The 18,070-nt window shown below is 40.9% G+C and overlaps 1 protein-coding gene and 1 pseudogene across 1 annotated transcript in view; both read left to right on the forward strand.

The window, feature by feature from the left end:
• GALNT17 (polypeptide N-acetylgalactosaminyltransferase 17) overlaps positions 1-18,070 on the forward strand; it is a 427,244-nt gene that overhangs the window by 23,769 nt on the left and 385,405 nt on the right. The window lies entirely within an intron of this gene.
• Positions 17,577-17,695, forward strand: LOC111744165 (annotated as a pseudogene).

Below are 18,070 nucleotides of genomic sequence, written 5' to 3' on the forward strand. Positions count from 1 at the left end.
AAGAAGTGGAAAAGAGAGGTAAAGGTGTATGTGGTCATCGAACTATCGATGAAGTTAGCCAGGTTTAGGAATGGGTTCTAAGATCCTGAAATAATCCTTTACTGTCTCTAGTGTCATCTAAGATGTTTGGTTCTCTCTCAGAGCAATGGATGGATGCTATTTTGGACTCTTGAGTACTGAGGACTCCATAAGGACCAAGCCCTCCAGAGTGAAAGCATGTGTCACCGATCTTAAATTGCACAATGCCTTGTACATAATAGTAGCATAATAAATATATACTGGATAAATAAAAGTCCCTTAGCTTTGAAATTGTACTCAAACTTCATGATTTTTTTTTAATAAACAGAATAACTTGATTACTGAGAATAGGCAGTTAGGGTGACTTTGAAATGTCCTGGTACTTTCTGTTTGGTTTGAAATGAGGATGTTGTTCTATCCTAAAGATGAAGAGAAGAGGAATTATGGAGAACTGACAGCAGGTAAAGGAAAACTGAGAGAAGATGGGACCAGAAAAAGAGCAGATGCTAGAACAGGATCTGGGTTTTGTGGAACTGCAAAGCAATTGTATATTTCTTGCTGTCATGATTATAATTGTTCTTTTTTAAGAAGCTAGAAGTCTTATTCTTCTGTCATGACCCATTGCATTGTGTAGCAGCTAGACATTGTCATGCCCATTCCAGGAAACCTGGATGGGTGCTCCACAACGATTTGATTGTTTTTGTGAGCCTCAGAAGCAGTAGTGCATGTGGGACCTGCAGGAACCTTCTAGATTTGACAGAATGATTCCGCATGTGGACCTAGAATCCTTAGTCATGCCAGTGGGAAATAAGATGGTGGGTCTGCACTACTGGAGTCATGTTATGACCATGGGTTTTAGCAGATGGGCTGTGCATATTTTGATAAGGTGATGGGTATCTTGCTTCATGGGAGAGAGAGAGAGAGAGTGTTTAGTTTAACGATGTGAATGGGGGTCGGGCAAGGATAGGAGAGGAAGAAGAGGACTGAATACTTTTGTACTTGAATCAATTTCTGTTTGGGATCTTTTCTGAAGGAACTTAGATTCTTCAGTGCTTGCTGTGTCCTAGCACAATGCTAGGCATGGACTGGACAGATGGGTAAGGCCTAAGCCCTTGAGAAGCTCTTACTTAGGCAGGAGAGAGATGATGGTAAGTAAACCGTAGCCGCATGGAGTGTTGCTGTGGAGGTCTGTTCCAGATGCTGAGGAATCCTGGTAGGATCTCCAGGATTAGGGAGGACTTCCAGTGGAGAAACATCTGAGCTGTGTTGATACCTTCCTGGGTTGGCAGAGAAAGAAACGGTGGAGTTCCTGTAAGCAGAGGCCATGCCAGAGCATTGGCACCAAGGTGTGAGACCTTGGTCCCATTAGGGATCTGCACGTGGTTAGGTGCCTGGAGCTCTGGAGCCTGTAGGGAGAGTCCAGGCCTGGAATAGGACATCAGCAGAAGCCAAAGGAAGAAGAGGCTTGTGTGCCATGCATACAAATTTGGATTTCCATCTGTGGGGAGCAATTAAAGTTTATTTTCATTTTTAAAAAACATTTTTAAGTGAAAAATTTCAAACATTCATAAAAGTAAAAAGTATAATACATGATATTCATAAACTCAACCTCTAGATTATACAAGTAATATTTTTCCAAATTTGCTTCATCTTTCTATATCTTATCTATAGGTATCCATTCATCCGTCCATCATATACCTATCAGAGTTTAAGCAAGGGGGTGATTTGTATTTTAGAGGGCTCCTCTGGAAGGAGCATGAGGGATGAACTAGAGAAGGAAAGAAATGGAGTTTGGCAAGACTCATTGAAGGTCTGCTGAAGTTGTTGAGGTGAGAGCTGATGGTGGCCTGTACTAAAGTTTGACAGCTAGGTTGGAGAGTAGAGGGCTCAGATATTTATGAGGTTACTCCAGTGATTATGGCTCTCTAACGGATTTCACAGAATTTAGTAGCTTAAAATAATGACAATATTTATTTTGCTTACAAATCTAAAATTTGGGCAGGGCTGTCTTGTCTCTGGTCTACCTAGTGTTACCTGCAATGACTCAAAGGCAAGGCTGTGTAGTCATCTGAACCCTCACTTATTCACTCAGCTGGTCAATACTGGCTTTTGGGCAGAATCTCATTTGGAATACCACGAGTAGCCTTGCCATGTGGCCTGGGATTCTTTACAGCACGATGTCTGGATTATGAGGGTGAGTGGAGAGAGAGGACAGAGGAGTGAGGTAGAGAATGAATGAGAGAGAGAATGAGAACACCAGGTGGACTGATGTTGAATTTTATGATGTAGCCTCTGCAGTAATGTATCGCTTTTACCACATTCTGTTCGCGGAGGCAAGTCACACGTTTAAGAGGAGAGAAAATAGTCTCCACCTCTTGATGGAACATGGCAAGATTCTAGAAGAGCGTGTGGATCTGGAAATATTGCTGTTGGCCATTTTTTGAAACTAACATCTGTCTAGGGGCTAAAAGGATTTGCTAGTTCGATGTGGGGAATGTGGGGAAAGAGGAAGAGCAAACAGTTTAAGATGACATGTGGATTTCTGAAGTAAGGGCGGTCATTCACCGAAAGGGCAATGTGGGTGGAGGGACAGGCTGTGACAGGAGAGGGGAGATGATGAGGAAAGTGTTTGGTTTTGGGTCCTATTGATTTGTTAGGAAGTCTTGCATCAGAACAGCTTCTTAAACTACAAACCTGCAGATGTTGTATCATTATTCTAGGAACAGACAACTGGGTTTCTCAGTAGTTTTCTGATACCTTTGAGCTGAGCTTGGTTTCCTGGCTTCCCTGAGTTGCCTGGAAGGTTGCGGTGTACTCTGAGCCTAAGTGGAGGCAGCCAGCTCTTTAAGTGTTTCCAAACCCCCTGGTAATGCTGTGACCCTAAGCATCTGCTTCCTTTAGTGGAGTTAAGTAGCCAGTCAGGACCCAGCATTTATCAAACTCATCGAACAGACATTTATGGGTGGTATGCTTGAACCTAAACAGTTTGTGTATAAAGGCCAACGTTGCTCTAAAGAGCTCTCTGTCAAAGGGGATATGATGCTGAGTGCTACCTACGCTCCAAGGAGACAGAGTTCTGAGCAGAAACAAATGTAAAATGTGCTTTTCCTGGCCTCTGGGTTCCCCATAGGGTGCACTGTTGCCAGGGTCTCTTTTGAAGCATGTAGGCTTCTGTTTGAGAGGGGAGGCCAAGCCATAGTCCTTATATGTTATGGGACATTTACAGACATTGGGCTCTCTTGGTTCCCAAGTCAGCTAGCAGCAACAAGGTTACAACCCCCTTCTGTCTCTGAGACAGAAGGTAGAGCAAGCGCCCAGATATCCCTTACTAATATTGCTGTCTCAGTCATCTAATGTTCCAGAAAGCCTAGGAATACCCTACCCAACTCCTCTCTCTCAACTTCCTGCATCTGGACTCTGATTTAGTATCATCCTGCCTGAGTGTTTCTGATACTGAGTTTCTTCTGCAGATCTGGACTGAAAACTTTATTCTCTGTCACTTAAACACAAATGAGTATAATTCAAGTTAGAAAGCACTGAAATGCTGAAAGAGTTCCATACAGGGAAGGAGCCCTTCTGCCTGGGGAGAAGAGGGGAAGTTTCTTTGAGGAGAGGGCATTTGAACTTTACTTTGAAAGTTAGGCAGAGTTGGATATACAGAGATGTTGGAGATGATGGCAAAAGCATTCCAGTTAGAGTGCCAGTGTGAACAAAAGCAGGGAACAGGACAGAAGTGTTTTATTCTAAATGATTTTACCAGCAATCTGCTTATATGATCATGCATATAGTTTGTGTGAGGTTATTTATCTTTATGTTTTAAAATTCTAATTAAAATTATTTCTTTATTTCATCCTGTCTATGAGCAGATAATTGCATTTATCTGCTCATAGACAGGATGAAACCTTGAGTAGAGCTGTCCAACTGAGTATAGACTATAGATTATGTGAATAGAATAAGCAGATTGAGAACATTTTGATGAAGACAAAACTTGAAATATTTTGGAAGGAATTATAGCACTTTTAAATAAATATTAAGGTTTTATACAATAAAATTTCTATTAAAATTAAGAAAAATAAACCAAGAAGGTAAAGTTTGCTTGCCTAAAGATGTGGATAATAGTCTGAAATATGTATTTTCTAGTATCTCCCTGTTTGTAATTCAGAGACCAAAACATACATTTCCTTTCCAGTGATATTCACTCCTTCCTATAGATTTGAGTTACCATCTAGAGTCATTTCCCTTCAGGCTGAAAAACTTCCTTTAGGATTTCTGGTACTGCAGGTCTGCTTGGGATAAATCCTCTAATTTTGTTTATTTGTAAATGTCTTGTTTCATTTTTATTTTGAAAGATAGTTTTACTGCTTATAGATACTGTTCCACTGTCTCCTGGCTTCCATGGTTTCTGATGAGAAGTCCACTGTCACTTGTAGTATTGTTCTCATGTATGCGATGTGTCATTTTTTACTGGCTATTTTCAAGATTTTAACTATATTTCAGCAATTTGCTTAGATATAGTTTTCTTTATATCTATCCTGCTCGAGTTTTACTGAATTTCTTGAATTTATAAATTAGTATTTCACTACATTTGGAAGTTTTAGGACTATTTCTTCATTTTTTATTTCCCCTGCCCTATTCTATTTCCTCTCTTTGGGACTCTAGATATAAGTTGAAATGATTGATATTGTCACACAGGTCTCTGAGGCTCTGTTCATTTTTATAATAGTTTTTTCTTTGCTGTTTTTTAGATCGAATAGTTCTATTGATCTACCTTGAAGTTTACTAACTCTTCTACTATCTCCAATCTGCTGTTAATCCCATTCCAGTTTTTGTACTTTTAATTTCTTAATTTCTAGAATTCCCATTTGAATTTTTTCCCCATAATATCTAATTTTTGGGTTGGAATAACAAATGTGCTCATTCGTTGTGTGTATATTTTCATTAAAAACATTTTGAATAAATATGTATGTATATGTGTGTATATGTATTGCTTGAAAGTCTTTGCTAATTTGAACATCTGTGTCATCTTTGGGTTGATCGAAAACATTTTTTGTTCTTGAAGATGTGTTATATTTTCCTCTTTCTTTGCATGTCTAGTGATTTTTGATCAATTTCTGGGCATTATTAAATATATTTTATAGAGACTCTGGATCCTGTTATATTTCTTTTAGTAGGCTTTTGATGTAACAGTTAACTTACCTGGACTCAAACTCCAGTCAATCCCTTGCACTAGGCAGTGGCTGACATCTCTACTTATTCCTTTCAGCTTCTAGCTGTTGCTTTTCCATCATAGTCTCTGTGGTCTCTCACATCATGTGTAATTTAGTAGTCAGCCATGTATCTGGGTGAATTTTATACACAGATTTTATGTGCTCATCCCATCTACAGTTGCCTCCCTTTCAGGATTTCACGTCTAATTTTCTGGTTTTTCTTCTAGCCAGCAAGTTTTCCTCCATACTTCAAGCCAGTTAAGGCTGTAGATTTCTTCTACTCCTAGATGCATACAAATTGGAGTATGCCTTCGGGCAGATGGCTGCTGCAAACTCACAAACCTCTCCTTCTGCAGTTGTCTTTCAAGGGTAGATTCCTATTCAGTTTCTGCTACTTTTGGTCCCTCTCTGGTACCTTTAAATACATTTAAAAAAATACATTTTGTCCAGACTTGATCATTGTTACCTGCAGGAAGGTTAGTCTATACGAGCTATTCTGACATCACTGACAGCCAAAGTAAACAGTGAGATACTTTTTATAGGCTTATTGAGATATAATTAATATATAATAAAATGTACATATTTAAAGTGAATAACAGTTTTCATATATGTTTACATCCCTTAAACCACCACTACAATCAAGATAACAGTGAGTTTTTGAGTTTTATTAAGATTTCATATGAAAATGAGTGGTGGAAAATAAGGTTCTTTCATGCTTTATATTTTACTGACTGCTTTCGAATGCAGTATCTCATTTTGATCTTCACAATATCCCTGTATTATGGATTGAGTGCTGAATGTTTGCCCCTACCCTCCTGCCCCCACCATTCATAGGTTGAAATCCTAATCTCCAACATGATTGTATTAGGAAGCAGGGGAACTTTGGAAAGTGATTAGGCTCTGCGGGTGGAGCCTTCATGACTACTATGGGTGCCCACATGAGAAGAAACACGAAAGATTGGCGTTTTTCTCCTCTCTGCTCTTCCTCTCTTGTGTCTGGAGCTCTGGTGTGGCATCACAGATCTAGGAATTAAAGATGTAATTTTGTTGTGTGGCCGGATTTTATTTCTTCCTCCCACCCCAGATTGTCTTACTGCTTACTTTTCTTACTTTAATTATTTCTGTGACTACCTCATGACTTAACTTATTTAAATTTTCCCAAGTTTATCTGAAAGAAGAGAAGAGTAAGAAAAGGCAAAAACTTGTGTGGAAAAAAAAAAACCAATAAGAGACACAGGGTTAAAAAGTCAGTAGATATATAGAGAATGTTCTAAAACCTCACCAGGAAATGAAATTGATAAAACTGGAAGAGTGCTTTTATCAGATGATGGGTGAAAACTAGTAGTTAAGCAATGGTCATAAACTTGGGCATATTTGCGTGTCAAATAGATAAATGGTTTTTGGAGTCTCAAAGCATATAACTTAGAGCCTTGAAAAGCTCTAACATAAGACAATGCTTCAGTAAAGGGGGATGAAGATTTGGTGCTTGAGTTTGTGATTTAGTAATTCTAGAGTGGACCCCAAATTTGATTTCTAACAAGTTGAGCTGTTGCTGCTGGCCCAGGGCCACACTTTGAGAATCAGCTGCTCAATCAACCTTTATGAATTCTCCTGTCTGCTCTTTATGCTTCAAGGCTGACTGTATAAGAATGTTTTTCTCTCAGTCTTTTCTGCTGGAGTCAACAGAGAGGTATCTTTGGGATCATAAATCACGATTTAACATTTTTAAGAAATCTACTTTATTACCTCACTTAAACTCTGGAACCTTGTTTCTGGAGCCTCTTGGGTAACATTTTGAGAACACTGTATGTTCTGCTACAAATTTTTTGTGAGCAGACAAGGAGGCTTTCCAAGTGTTACAGATCCTGTGTCCTGGGGAGGGCATAGCTGGCTGGTTCCAGCGGCAGACAGATTGGGAGGTGCTCTTGGGATTACGTTATGTTCTTTAGCTAATTTGCAGAATCACAACCGCCTGTATCATTGGGTAGGGCATCCTGGACCTCTTGCCAATTTGCTGGGAGTCTTCTTGAGTTATTGTTTGGTTTGCAAAGAAAAGAATGTTTCTGTAAGTGAACCACTTTATGTTTCAGGCTTTGCAAGCTGGGCCTTTGGAGGCAGAAGGTAATCGTTTCTCAGAATGAGCCATGTGCTCTTCATGCCAGTGACCTGCAGGGCCACTGGGGCATTGTGGACCTTGTGGAATTTCATGCTTCTTTCATGATTTTATGACCCAGATGTGCAGAGTGGGAGTGGGGGTTCTGCTTTTTCCAATTTAGTGTCAGTTCATGGTAGAAACTATGCCTGAGAAGATGACAGTGACCTGGCTGCCTTTATTTTCTCCAGGAACTGAGCCTGAGCACGTGGGAGCACATCCACTCTCTAGCTGGACATTTAACCATCTCACTCATGTGGCTGATGGCTTTGCTGGCTCATACACTTCCTCCCAGGATAGCTCTTGAAGACAAGAGACTCACCTAAGCAAACACCACTGGCCTAAAGCTGGCACGCTGTCCAGATGCTGCTGTCTCCCTCAATTCCTACCTCTTCACTCCTATGGCATGTGTTTTATAAAGGCCCTTTCTCCCACGGCTTTGAGATTAGGGTCTTTCTGGGGAATATTGAATTCCTCCCAAAGAGTTTTTTCTTTAGTGATTTCCCCTGGTGAAAGTTGATTCTGGGTGTTATTTGCTAAGACCCTGACGTCTGATCTCTTCGAGAACTTGTCTTGGGCCCTCCAAGGCCAGAGTTCGGTGTCTGCTGCTCCATCTGTGAAAACCAACAAATAAAGCAGTGGTAATGACAACCATACCTTCATTAAGAACTGCCACACAATGTGTTGTTATGTGATGAACCGTGTCCCCCTAAAAGTTGTATGTCAAAGTCCTAACCACTAGTACCTCAGAATGTAAATATATTTGGAGATCAGGTCTTTAAAGAGGTAATAAAGTTAAAGTGAGGTCCTTAGGGTGGGCCCTAATCCAATATGACTGGTGTCCTCATTAGAAGAGGAAATTTGGACACAGAGGAAAGACCATGTGATGACATAGTGAGACGGCAGCTAGCCATCTGCAAGCCAAGGAGGAAACCAACTCTGCTGACTCCTTGATCTCAGACTTCAGCCTCCAAAACTGGGAACATAAATTTCTGTTGTTTAAACCACCCAGTCTGTGGTACTTTGTTAGGCCTCCCTGGCAAACTGATGCACAGTGAATGTTGTTGAAGTAACCACATCTGCTGGATGACTTGATCTCTCAGCTTGCAGCCTTTCCAGCTCTGGCCCATAAGCCTATGTAGAAAGCTGATCATTAGACACAGACTTTCTGCTGATTTCCATCTTAATGACACACGCTTTACCTCAGGTAAGTCCTCCCCATCTTTAGCTCAACCAAATAAGAAACTTACCATCTTAGGATGGGCTCTGTCGGGTTAGAGACTGCCATCTCTGACTAAAATTGCCACCTCTCTGGCCCAGCTGTTAGAATTCTCTTCACTCTCTCAAGATGGAAGACAGCCGGTTACATTAAAAGGCTCGTGCACTTACTTTCCTTTCTGGCTTTCCTGTATGGTGGGTAGTATTACAGACCCGTGTTACATTATTCTATGTATAGCCACACCTGCAAATGGTGTCAGTTGGTGTTAACTGGAATTCAATTAACTCTTACAGCAGTGCGAAAAATTGCATGAGAAAAAATGGAGGGAGTTTAAGGCAGTGCATTAGAGTTTTGAATCTGGAATCGGCCTGCCACACAAACTGTGGGACGTGGGAGAATTATCTAATTTTCTATAACTTAGTTTCTGTATCTTCAAGATGTGGATTATAACTGCAGTCAGCCATAGGGTCACCGTGCCATGTAGAGAAGCGGTTATGAAGCGCAGGCTCCGCCTGGAGTGAACGCTTAGGAAAGGTTAGTGAGCTGTTAGGGCTGTTGCTTTCATAGTAAAAACCTCTAAGATAATGCAAGATTCCTGTGTGCTCTCTGAATCACAGAGATATATTAGATAATGACGGTAATAATTTTATGGTAAATTTAAATTACTCTATTTAGGTTCTCCAAAAATGGCAATCTTTGTAAAAGCAACTGTGCACAACCCCGGTTTTTAAACAAAGAGAATTCTGCTTTTTTGGGGGTCTTTTACGTCAATAGATTTATATTTTCCAGCTAATTTCCTTTTGTTATTTAAAACCAGAAGCTAAAATTGCATCCCTCTCCATTTTCCCCACGTGCTCCTCTCCAAGAGGAAGGAACACTTATCTACTTGGGTTAGACTCCAGGACAGGGCCAGGTTTATGGTGGGCTAGGTCCTTGTGCGTGAGAGTGTGGCTTGTTTTGCTTCGTCTCCCTGGTGCTGCAGCCCTTAGTTGAGCTGGGCCCTGCTTCCTGGGGTGGGTCCAACTACCTTGCCATGTGTGCTCTTCTCCTGTGGGCACTCCATGTTTTCATATTTTAAGAGAGTGTAAGACCTCACGTTTTGGCTTTGTGCTTAGCAGGTGGGAGGGCGCCCAGAGCTTGATCGTAAGCCCCATGCAACAAATACATTTCACTTTACATTTTCCATTGCCTTTGAGCACCCATCAGCCTCAGAAGCATGATGGAAAGGAGGGTGATCAGCCTAATATCATCAGAACTCCAAACTCAGTACCTTAATGAAGAGATTTATAGCTATGATTTCCCTAGCCAGGACCAAAATGAAAGTGGAATTGGGGCCTGTACAAACAAACTCTGTTACCTACCTGGTCATGAAAGTCGAGACTGATGCTATAGTAGGAAAATAAATATTTTTCCTAACTCAGGAAAGCTGGGGCTTGCTGCAGCCTACGTCTCCTTCCCTCAGACAGAGCCTGTATTTCTCTTATTTTCTTTTTTTCTCTCTAAAGGTAAACACGCAAGCAGACAGCTGCCGTTACCACTGCTCCCGAGGTCCCCTTCCTGTTTTCTTTGGATTATATACTTAAAAGCAAAGCTCAAATCTCTGACAAATGGACCCACCCATTGTGTCAGAAGACACTAAATACAAAAGAAGGAGGACATCTCCTAGTCTTAGTGAATACCTTAAAATTATTAATTCAAGGAGAAGATATGAGATAAAAACATGGAGAAATGTGCCAGGGCAGGTAGAAATCTCTCCTGAGTTATGCTCACTTTTGTCTACTTTGCTTATTTAGATCATTCTTATCAGTTTTGCTCAGTAGTTTTGTTTTTAAAGAAGCCATAAAAAATTGTTTCCTAATATAATTTCCCCCTGTCCATTTTCCACTGTGGAATTGAGAGTATGGTTTGTTCTTTTGAGAGTATGGTTTGTACGTAAAAGTCAGGAGATGCTCACCTGCAAATAGGTTGCAGTTCTGGGTCCATCTTGCAAAATGGCTGGAACAGTGCTGCCTGTTGAGAGCCACATCACTGTATGTTGAGATGTTGACAGCAGAGCTTTGGATACATCACTGGGCACAAGTGTATCTCACAAGAAGAGGGCCTGAGAAGAGTGAGAACGTAGATTTTTCCGAGGGGCAGCCTAGTTAAGGTGTAAATTAAGTATGTGTGTTTTGATTCATGCCCCATATCTCTTGAAGATAAAAAGACATGAGGTTTTGATGCAAGATAGAGGGGAAGTCTATACAAAAGGGTTTGAAGCTCCTTGGATGACAGCTTTTCTCATGATCCTTCACTCAGACCTGTCTGCCAGCAGAGGCCATGGGGTAGCACACCTGATGTGTAGGCACCAGAGAGATTGATGAGATGGTCTGTAGTCTCAGCTACTGGAGAGGAGGGGCAGTTGGAGAAAGGTCGTTGGGAGAGATCTTGTTCATAAGAGCTGACCAGTCACTGTGTCCAGTGGTTAGTGCAGGGAGAAAGCAGTGTGTCCAGTGGGTTATCGATGCTGTGGCCATACTCTGCGGAGGCCCCTCAAGAAACGTCTTTGGGGGAGGGTTGGGAGAAGAGTTGGCCTGGCCTCGTCTCTGCCTCAGCCAGAGCATCTTCGCTTTGAGCTTTTTATGTGTTGGACATGTCCCATAGGACTGTTGAACAAAGACTACAGGCATACTGTGTTTTATTTGCTTTATTGCACTTCACAGATGTTGTGTTTTTTACAAATTGAAAAGACCCTCCACTGGCTATAAGATCACTACTCCTTTTATTGCAGTACTTGCTTTATTGCAGTGGTCTGGAACCAAACCCACAATATCTCTGAGGTATGCCTGTAGATGAAATAAGCTTAAAAACCAAGACTTCTGAGGAATCCCAAGAGGCCTGAGGCTTGGTCATTAGAACAGCTGGTCATTAAGAAAAAGCATCTAGTACAAGACGAGCTTGAACTTGATTTCAAATGTGAAGCTAAGAATGCAAAATTCCAAAGGGAAAAAGAGGGCCCATTTTAGAGCTAAGATTCTGCCTTTCTGTTTCTTGAAAAAAATTGTTTTTGGTGTTTCTAAATTGAGTTGTAATTTACATATAGAGTGAAATGCACAGATCTTAACTGTACGGTGTGATCAGTTTGGGCAAACTGCATATATTTGTGGAGCCCACACCCCACCAATATATAGAACAATTCCATCACCCCAGAAAATTATCTTGTACCCCTTCTCAGTTAGTCCTCCACATCAGAGGACTCCACCAGAAATAAGCACTATTCTGACGTTTTTCACTGTAGATTAGTTTTGCCTGTTCTAGAACTTCACAGAAATGAAATCATATATATATATAGAGAGAGAGCATGTTTTTTTCCTTCTATTTTTCTTTTCTTCACTCAGCATAATGTTTTTGCATTTATCTTCATTAGGGGTTTGCAAACTTTTTCTTAAAGAAGCAGATAGGAAATATTTTAGGCTTGCCAGTCACAAGGTCTCTTTCAATATGCAAATGACTGGGTACAACTGGGTTTCAATAAAACTTTATTTACAATAAATAACGGGTGGCTGTTCTACAGGTATAACGTGCTGACTCCCGATCTATGTTATTTTACCAGGAGTTTTGTTCCTTTTTGTTGAGTAGTAGTCCCTATATGGATAGGTCACAGCTTTTTTCAATCTATCTTCCTACTGATGGACATCCAGGTTGTTTCCAATTTTTGGCTATTGTGAATAAAGCTACTTATAATACTTTTGTGTGCCTAAGTTTTAATCTCTCTTGCATAAATACCAAGGTGTGGAATTACTCTCATGGGGTAGGTGTATGTTGGACTCTTAAAAATACTATGAGACAATTTTATTAAGTCACTGTACGAATTTAGACTTCTGTCAACAGCATATGAGGGTTCTGGTTGCTCTTCATCCTCATCAACTTTTGGTGTTGTCAGTCATTTTCCTTTTTAGCCGTGATAGTGGCTGTGGAATGGTATCTCCTCATGCTCAGAATACTTCTCGATTGGTGCAGTTCAGTCCCAAGCTTGTCTCTGTCTCTGAGGTGGCTGGAGAGGCCAAGCCGCTCACTGCTATCAACCTCCTGGGCATTTAATAGCCTCTCCTACAGAGAGCTTGGATGAGTAAGTGGCATGTGTACCCCTCGAATCTTTGACAGAATGTTTTGGTTTTTAATCATCATCTACTTTAATTGTTCGCATGAATCAGATTGTACACCAATACCCACTTTGCCTTTTTTGATGTAAACACCCACCCCACTTTCTTGGCTCAGTTGGTGGAGCAGAGCTGGAAGAAGGATGTCAATAGCGACATCATTTCTGGTTTTACAAATGCCATGGTCTTTTCTCCTTCAGAGCTTAAGACCAGGGCGGACCCCATTTATTGCAACACCCAGCTGATTCCTTCCTGCCATATGGTTGATTTTCCCCAGGGTTGAGGAGGAAGATTGAGAAAACAGACCCATATGCTGCTGGCTATTCTGGTTGTGTTTGGATGGGGAGTTTAATTCACATCAGAAAATAGCAGTAAACTTATTTCTTGATTTCCTTTTGCTCCTTTTATAAAAGGAAAGAATAAAAGCTGAGAAATTACTACAGAGATAGCAAGAATAATAAAATACTGTGTTGTTGGTCCATGTGCAGTTAAAAAAGGAATAATGTTTTCATTTCTTTGGGTGTGTATTGACAGAAAACATACTGGCTTCTTTTATCAATGTGGTGTTTGAGATGCACAGCATTCTTGTGTCTACTCTTATTCACTAATAAAAATAACCCGGTGAAGTAGTTTTTATCAGATATGATGCCCATTTTATAAAATGAGGAATCTGAAGGTCACAGAAGTATATATAGTAACTTGCCCAAGATTGCTTAGTTTGAACTGTGTGGCCTAGTTAAATAGGTATTTGAAATTGCAGATTTCTTGGTTTGTCATAAGATACTTCAGGGAATTTTTTTCCCACCTTGGAAAAAGGGATATGGAATCTTTACAAAAAAAGATTTGGATCCACGAGGTCAAATAACACTATTCCCAGGAAGGCACAATATTGGAATTGGAGGAAGGAGAAGGGACAAGTAGGTTTTGGGAAGAGAAATTGATGTAGAGATTCATCCATGTGATGGAACAGAGCCTGCCACTGGCATAGTGCTTACAGATGGTGGGAGTGACATCCTGGGTACTGAGGAAGAGTTCTGATTATCTGTGGGTCATGGCTAAGTCATTTAATTCCTCTACCTTCATTTTCTCATCTGTAAAGTTGGTTCTTGGATATGATCTTTCTTCCTTCCAGTTCTAAGCTTTACTCATTACCTGAAACAACTTGTTTCCTCCATTTTAGTTACTCCCTTGAAGAGTGATATGTTGGTCGAGTTATAAGCAACACACTAGCACCCTTCAGCGGCCAGCGCTGTCTCAGCTTTGTATAGTTCTATGGGAGGACGGTCCTTAAGAAATTAAATAGATCAAGAGATGGGTAAGAGCCGTCTGTCCCTGTAGCTGTCTGGAGACACTGTAATGGCTACTGGCCACAGCTTTTGACTGTTGTTCTCTCTGCAGGTCCCTGGGATGTGAGTTTATGTGCAGTTGTGTTTGTCCAGCTCTGGCTTGGGGTTGAGGGGGCGAATGGGGAGGTAGTAGTAGCTGATATGTATTGAGCACTTAGTCTGTGTCTGGCACCTGCTCAGAACTTTACATTCATTACCATATTATATCCTCATAACAACTCTGTAGAGTAGGTACCATGATTAACCCCATTTTACAAACGAATGCTTCCTTAAACCTTTAAATGATGCACCTACGGTGACAGAGCTGAGATATGAACCTAGGTTGTCTAATTCTGGAGCTTGTGATCTTAATCATTATTTAACAAATAGCCATAAAATAATAATACAGATAAGCCAATGTACCCTGACACTTGGTTTTGGCCTGGCACTGCGCTGAACACCGTCCATGTATTAGTGGGAGGAGGAGCAGGCTGGTTGACAGGGTAGGCCAGATCAAGGGCAGGGGACACACAATGGGTTGATGGTCTGTTTTCTCAGATTCTATATCTGTTTGGCAGCCATTAATCCTGGGCCCAAACTAACGGCCAAAGTGGTTTACATCCCTGTGATCCAGAGCCCATGCTGACCCACTTCCTTAGCTAACTCTCATGTCAATACCAATAATACCATGTCAATATTGCTCCTGCCCTAAATCACCCAGGGCCAGGTACCAGCCAGGTGGGACAGTCCTTGTGTCCCAGGCATGCTGGAATTATTCAGACCAGTCCATCCTAAGCTGTTTACCTGCCCTGCCTTGCTTTCCCAATAAAGGTTCTGGCCTAAGCTTTCGTCTCACTCCTTCTGTCTCCCGACCAACTTGATAGACCCCAGGTGGCCCTGTGTGGTGTGGCTTGCCCCTTTCCCTTGGGAAATGCAAGTAATAAAATCTAAGGGCATTAGCCTCTCTGTTGTCAGTCACTTCCATAAATTAAAATCCGGTGGTACAGTTGAGACAGTTGGACAGATTTTGCTGACCGAAGACTAGTTCTGAAGGGAAATCCAGACACTGGGGAGTGAAATCATGGACTCTAGGCATGTGCAGATTTTAAAATTGCCACAAAGCTCATTGGTTTTTTAGGGAGATGTTTGAGGAAGAAGTTTATGTCTGGCATGAAAGTGGAACAAGAAGAGGCTTTGCACCTGGTTAGCTTGGTGCGCAGAAAAGGCGTAACCTTGCAGGCTTGAGACTGCTGTCTTTAGAGGTCTGCTTTCAAGATCGGCCCTTGGCTGGCACCTGAGAACCTGGATTTCAGGAAGGTTCCCCGCAGTTTCCTAACTGATAAAAGTGGCTCACTGTGTCTAAACTGTTTAATGTACCTATTAATATGTCTATTAAGTTTTCTCTAAACCTAAATTATATAGTTTATGCCTTAAACCTGCTTTCCTTCTGGAAGTCTGGAATTTTGGTATGTGATAGGCCTCTGTGACCAGCCCATGATAAAAGCCTTGAGCACTGAGTCTAATGAGCTTCCCTGGTAGAAGATATTTCATGTGTGCTATCACAATTCCTTCCTGGGGGAATTAAGTGCATCCTGTGCAACTCCACTGGGAGAGAACCCTGGAAGCTTGTGTCTTGTTTCCTCCAGACCTCGTTTCGTGTGACTTTTTGCTTTGCTGATTTTGCTCGAATACATGATAGCCATGAGGATGACTATATGTTGAGTTTTGTGAGTCCTCCTACTGAATCGTTGACCTGGGGGTGGTCTTTGGGACCCGGAAGACAGGTTAAAACCTGGTTATGTTACTTAATAGCATGTGTCCTTGAGACTGTTGCTTACATATTATAACCTTGTTCCTCATCTATAAAACAAGGATGAAAATACCAACTTCAAATGGGTGTGGTCTGGGGTAAGTGAGAAATAAGCATGTTGTCTTCAACAAATATTAATTATTTTATGCTCTCCTATCCAAAAGCATTAACTAACCAAAATCAGTGTGATGAGTAGATGGGCATTGCTACAAGACAGGAAAGACCTTCAGTTTTCTATTATTATTTTCTTAGTCCTTTGTGTTATGTTACTTGTTCTCTCTTGATCTTGAATATACCTATTAAACTTAGCCCTGTACGAAGGAGATTGAGAGGAAGCCACAGGACTTTGAACTTCCAGAATTTTCTCTGGAGTGTCTGAACTACCAGTGAGTGATTAATGAGAACACAGAACTCTAAGAAAGAAGAGCCTCATGATTAACCACACTCTAGCTTATGTAGCTTGGGAAGATAGGCTTGTACCTAAGATCGGCAAACTATTTTGCTCTTGGTTTCTGCTGGTGGTATGGCTGGGAATTACAGCATCAAGAGAATTTTAACGTCTGCATTTCATACAAAAGGTCTCTGTGTTTTCCTTTGGAGAAACTTTCTTTTGCTACTCTACCTCCTCCTAAAGGAAATATGGGTCAAAACTAAGTGTGGAGTTCTTTTCTTTTATGTGCTGGCTGTGTGGATTCTCACACTTGAGCTGGTTCAGCATCACCTGGAGGGCTCGTTTAAACACAGATTGACAGTCCTACTCCCAGAGTTTCAGATTTATAGGTCTGGGTGGGGCCTGAGAATTTGCCTTCCCTAACAGCTCCCAGTTACCGTTAATGCTGCTCATCTCAGCCACGCTTCGGAAACCTCTGCTAGACTGCAGCTTCTGCTGCGCAAAGTTGGCTCTGACTGAGAGATGTCTGTTTTCTTTGTCAGGAGTGACTCATTCAGGCATTCACTATACTGCTTTTATCTTGATTAAATGACCAAAGAGTTTAAGTTTAATTTACAAGGCAAGAAATCTTGAATTTTTTCTTTGAAAGATCCCATAAATGATCCATTTGTTTTTTCATGGGCTGACTGTGTACGTATCTTGTTTGCTCTCTTGTTTGGCTTGTGTTCAGAACACCACTGTTCCTACTTTTGTAACCCATTCATATGTGTAAGTGGTTTGAGTAGATCTTTACGGATTAGGATTCATAATCATTCATTCATTCATTCATTCATCCATCTGTCCCCCTACTCATCCATCCATTCACCTATCCATCTACCCATTCATCCATTCAGCAATCCACTTACCCACCTACCCATCAAGCCATCCACCCACCCATCCACCCACCTGCCCACCCACCCACACAACATAATGTGCGGGTAGGCTGTAGAGTTATAAACAAAATCAAGACCATGGCATCTGCTCTCAAGAGGTTTATGGTACTGTAATATAAACTACTCAGTCTTGTCTTCCTTAAAGCAAAATGGGCATTTCTTTCTTTCTAGTGAGTTAATAGTTGAAGTCATTGGATTAATACTGCTGCTTCTCCACAAATATATATTTCCTCAGAAAATGTTTTGAGGAAGCTGTTGATTTCTTTAAGAAAAGGCACAAATGTCTTTAACCTAATACCTTGTTTGAAAAGCATTTTCTTCCAAAGAAGATTTTCTTAGCCTTTTGATGATAATGACAGACGGTTATCTTAAAGACCTGTGTAGTCTATGGCCATGCTACCCTGAACAAGCCCGATCCTGTCTGTTCTCAGAGGCTAAGCAGGGTCAGGCCTGGTTAGTACTTGGATGAGAGGCCACTTAGGAAGACCAGGTGCTGTAGGCATAAAAAATAAAAAAATGAGGGATTGTAAGGTGATGAGATCCTTGCAATCTGTGAGGTCAACCAAGAGTTGCCGTGCCTAAAAAATAAAAAAATAAAATAAAATAAAATAAAATAAAATAAAATAAAATAAAATAATAAAATAAAATAAAATAAAATAAAATAAATAAAATAAATAAAATAAAATAAATAAAAATAATATAAAATAATAAGACCTATGTGTGTTTTAGTAAGCCTGGCCAGTGGTTTTGTGCAAGATGTAGAAGACATTTTTGCAATGATAATGAGTTTACCTACACTGTGTACTAATAGCCGTTAGTGAGCACCCCTGTGAATTCTACAGCACCTTCCCGGGGACCTTTGACCGGGTACTATTTG

The sequence above is a fragment of the Pteropus vampyrus genome, unplaced genomic scaffold (genome assembly GCF_000151845.1).
Source record: "Pteropus vampyrus isolate Shadow unplaced genomic scaffold, Pvam_2.0 Scaffold128, whole genome shotgun sequence".
NCBI classification, from domain to species: domain Eukaryota; kingdom Metazoa; phylum Chordata; class Mammalia; order Chiroptera; family Pteropodidae; genus Pteropus; species Pteropus vampyrus.